Raw genomic sequence first — 4,784 nt, forward strand, 5'->3', positions numbered from 1 at the left:
ATAACATTAAATATTTACACTACTAACAGTAATATTTAGCATGCCAAAAATAATTTAAATCATTTTCACGGGAGTTCGCGGGCGTTTGTTTGACGTTGCCTAGGAGATCTGTGCCAAATCTCGCGAGAGTGTGTCGTAGAGACAGAGACAGGTCTGGAACAAAGTGGATTTTCTCCGGATCTCTCCGTCTGAAAATTACCATTTTGGTGTCAAACTGTTCAGAAGAGATGTGGCTTGTGAAAAATGAGTCCAAAATTTGCTTCAGTGACCGTGGGGAGAAAGACCCGACCATAATCGGTGTTCACATTAAATTGTCCCATAGGAATCAATACACTCCAAGCTGCCTCTGGTCTCTCTAAAGGGGCGTGGCCGTGCAGAAGCCCACGTGACATGCATACAGGAAGCTGACTCGTCATGAAAGGTCTTGGTTTATAAACCGTCTTTGGTGTCCCCTCCGGCGGCCAGCGGGCAGCGGGCAGCAGGGGGCGCTGACACCGCCGCCTGGTGCTGCTGCTGCACCATGAAACGAAGAAGAGGGAGGTCCCCCGGTGCCGAGCTACCTGTTTCCTTTCTGTTGTCGGTGTCATCTCGCTTCAAATCACAGGTAAGAGCTGCTAAAGAGACAACAACTCGAGTTATTTCTATTTAAACGCAGTGTGCGACGCCCCGGGTGGTGTGGTAAGACCCGAGCACGTCGACAGAAGAGGCGACGAGCTGAGACTATTTTCGCTAAGTTGTAACTCAGGTTAGGCTAATCAATATCTGGCCTTGTGTTGAGCTTCAGCACTGACACTGGGGCGAAGGTTATGACACACGCGTTACTGGTGTTATGTGTAAAGTTGTTTGGCATCGGACCAGGCAGCTTTCTGTGAAGCTACAGCTACATGGTATCCTCGGTGCTGCTAATGCTCTTAGCCCCGCTGCTCTGAAAACCAAAACCCACTCAAGTGTCGGGAAATGTTACGTTCACTTGCAGATAAGTCACACGTACCTGTGTTAGTTTCATCATTTCAACACAGAAAACCATTGTGTATGTTCGTTATTTTCATTCGGCATACATGGTTTACCAACACTGTGTGTATTTCCACGGTGTTGATGTTGAAGCTCCGTCAGGCGGTGGTCGGTTCATTCAAACAGGAAGCAGCTGCAGCTTTCACTTTCCCTCATCCCGGGTTATTTCCACTCGTTCAAGTGAAAAAAGTACAAGTCATCATGTAAACAGTACAAGTACAAGTCATCATGTAAACAGTACAAGTACAAGTCATCATGTAAACAGAAAGACCAGTGCAGTGAGCTGCGATGGGCAAAGTCTAAATACAGGCACATGTTTAGAAGATGCTTTATGATGTATTAGTTTTGTACAAGTAATTGATTTTAACAAGTAAAGGGGAAATGAACAGTCTTCGTATGACACTGAGTTACAGTGAAGTGCTGTGTTGCTGTGTTGTTGTGTTGAGCAGCAGGATCACCAGATTGTATCTCTGCAAATCCTTTGAAACCGTAGCCGAGGCCGCTCCTGGTCCAGCATCTCCCTCAGCTCACACCTGCTGCACTAAGATTCAATATCTGTACACACAACGACACAAACACCATGTCTGAAGGTTGTGGTGACAGACCTGTTGTATATGACGAGCATTCCTACAATGTTTCTGCACTTTAGCCTCAATCCTCTTTAAGTGTGACAAGGTCACTGAGTCCCAGCTGATGCCCGGTTAAGCCTGAGCTGAGAGGAGATAAACCAGTGAGCAAGATGCCAACCCCAAAGTGTTACTACAGCACTACGCAAGCAGGTCATGCTGACTGGATGGCAGTCTGTCTTTCGTTCGGAGTTGGAGGAATATCTGAACGTTTGAGTATAATTAAAGCAGGATATTGTGAAATCCCTCAAAGGGGAAGCTCTGTTCCCATCTGCTCTTCTTCACATGCTGTATCCTCTGCTTGTTTTCCAGGATGGCACAGTGGGGTGCCATATTCTCAATAATTGCTGCTCTTGGAGGAGCAGCGCTTTTAGCATCTGTACACAAGATCGATGAAGGACACACTGGAGTTTACTACAGGTGAGACGGCAGCACACACATGCATTTTCCCTTTTGTGCCCGGGGTGTTATAGGCTAGTATAAACTACTGTGCTGAAAAAGTGGCGCATTAAGGTCCCCCTCCAACCACCCTTTTTAGTTATTTTAAAGCATTCTCAGTGGTCTTTAAATTGTGATAATGACGTTTTTAGCCAAAATCACAAAACCTGAGCCATTTCCCAGGGCTCTCCTTCTGCACAGCACCAGCAGCTCATTAGAAATGCGCCTCTGAGTGGTGGGCGGAGACGGCGCTGATCTGCACCCAAGACCCCCCCCCCCCCGACCTCGCTGAAAGCTGGACACTGTAGTTCAGCACGTTGAGCGTTTATTAGCGTTCCAGCGTGACCTGCCCATGCATACCCAGGGCCGGTTTTAGCTATGGGCAATATGGGCGACCGCCCAGGGCACAATCTTTGTGAGGGCGCACGAGCGCTCTCCAAAAAAAAAAAAAAAAAAGCAGACAAAACAAAACTTGCCGTCAAGTTAGTGGAGTGGTCGCTGGGGCGCCCCTATGTCACGTCAACTTGCTGCTGAGAGTCGTAGGCCTACTACAGGTTGTGTGTGTGTCAGCAGAGGCAAGGGGGAGGGGGGCGGGGGGGATCAACTTGCGACTGCTGAGGTCTCGCGTCGGATGCTCCGCCGGCCCAGAGTGCTCTCATGCGGGGAAAGAAATGAGGGTTAAGCGCTAAACTCCTCGCCCTGAAGTTGGCTTCATGTTGGTAATGTTGCTATGGGATGCCCAGCAAAATTCCTCTTCTTCCTCTTCAATGTCCGGTCTCTGGTTAACAACATGAATGAACTGCGACAGGATCACGTTATTAAAAGGATCCTGGACTGTCATGATGTTTATAATGAGCGGTTTAACAGCAACGTCACGCTGTTTCCAAAACCACACCGACTTCAGCAGAGAAGTGAGTTTAAGCACATTTTTACTTTAGCCTACAGATGGAACAGTGGTTCATGTCATTACTTTATATTCAAAATATCACCATGTTGCTGGCCCTACACTCACAAACAAAAACTATTGTAACTAAATTGTGTATTTTTTTTTAGAGGTTCAGAGGCTGTAGTCAAGCTGCTCAGTTTTAATATAGCCTAAGCCTATAATTTTATGTGATTGGCTATTTTAAAAAATCATTTAAATATGGCTGGATGATCAATAACAAATTAAACTGTGGTCTGACAAATTCAAACACATTTATTTAATTTAAAGGAACCACGGTAGCCTATAAGATCATGTGTAAGATCAAATTCAGTGTTAAAGGCGCTCAGGCAGGTGATTTTGAAATACGCTAAAAGTAATCCAGAAAGTACTATTAGTATTACTTTACTTGAGTAATCGAAATGCATTACAGATTACAGATTTTGGGACATGTAATCAGTAATCTGTAGGGGAATACATTTTAAAAGAACCCCCCCCAACAGTGATTATAATATATGCTTGTGTTTGTTCGTTGGTGGGTTGTTTTTTTTTTGGGGGGGGGGGGGGGGGGGCGGATGGTTTCGCCCAGGGCGTAAAACGAGCCAGGACCGCCTCTGTGCATACCTGTGTGTGTGTCTGTGTGGTGCGTGAGAGAGAGACCGAGTCCAAGTGCAAGTTTTCTGCTGATATGTCTTCTATCATCAGAAAAATTACACAGGAACATGTGAACAACATCAAAAACACGGTTTTCATCGGAGGGGGTCTTTAAAGAAAAGAGCATCTGCTTTAGAGGTGTTTACCTCACACAGGGGTTAAACACCTGGGTGGTGGTAAGAATGCTAAACCCCACCTTTAGTTCTGTGTCCTTGTTCTCGTTCCCTTCTGGGTGCAGAGTCAATAAATTCTCTTATCATCCGGGCAGACAATAACTATAATTAAAGCTTGTGGTTTCAAATCAAAGTTGAATCCAAATGTATCTGAGAAGATCCCTGTTTTCCTTTTCCTACCAGCAGCAGAATAAAGTACAATGAAAGCACCGAGGGCTGCTGCTTACGTTGGCATTGGCCAACAAACAGTCTGTCATCATGTCTAGAATGAGGGCTACATCAAGTCCTGTCATGTGGATCTAGATGCATAGCTTTAATATCGCAAACCACAATCTCAGTGTGGTTTTTTTTATATCAGAGGCTAAAATCGCCCTCAGGCTGTACTTAAATCATCTGTTCTGAAGCCTATCCTAACATTTAACGATCACTTGTGTGTGTGTGTGTGTGTTTGTCTGTGTGTGTACATAGGGGAGGAGCTCTCCTGACCACCACCAGTGGCCCAGGTTTCCATCTAATGCTTCCATTCATCACCACCTACAAGTCTGTTCAGGTGAGTCATGTCAGTTTAGTTACACAAAGTCATAAATCTCATGTGTACGTTAGACAACAGCTCAATCCCATTAAGTAGAGCTTGAGTGATTACATAAAGTGACGGGACACACGCTGTAGTAAGGTCACAGTAAGAGGAGAGAAAAACAGAACATGGAGACAGCATCCAACACTTTATTCCAAACTGAATAATCAGATGATAATTTAATGTTAGTGTAGTGTATGTTAGCGTCTGTTAGCTTCAGTGTGTTCTATCAGGTCACTAGAGTGCTACACGTGAACACAACAAACTCATCCAACCTATCCCGCAGCCGTGGGAGCAGACTGTAGCAGCCGAACGTACGCTCTGTAAACCGGCCATGGACGGACCGAACTGGCCGTGAACGGATGGCCAGTAGCCCCCTGATCACG

The 4,784-nt window shown here is 45.7% G+C and overlaps 1 long non-coding RNA gene across 1 annotated transcript; it reads left to right on the forward strand.

The window, feature by feature from the left end:
• Positions 1-513: 513 nt before the first annotated feature.
• LOC146960360 (uncharacterized) lies at positions 514-4,391 on the forward strand. Its single transcript, XR_015035471.1, has 3 exons — positions 514-604; positions 1,950-2,057; positions 4,293-4,391. It is a non-coding gene; the product is annotated as an uncharacterized LOC146960360 (long non-coding RNA).
• Positions 4,392-4,784: the final 393 nt, after the last annotated feature.

This window comes from Trachurus japonicus, unplaced genomic scaffold (genome assembly GCF_045865225.1).
Source record: "Trachurus japonicus isolate A0001 unplaced genomic scaffold, Traja_1.0 AP030470.1".
Lineage (NCBI taxonomy): Eukaryota > Metazoa > Chordata > Actinopteri > Carangiformes > Carangidae > Trachurus > Trachurus japonicus.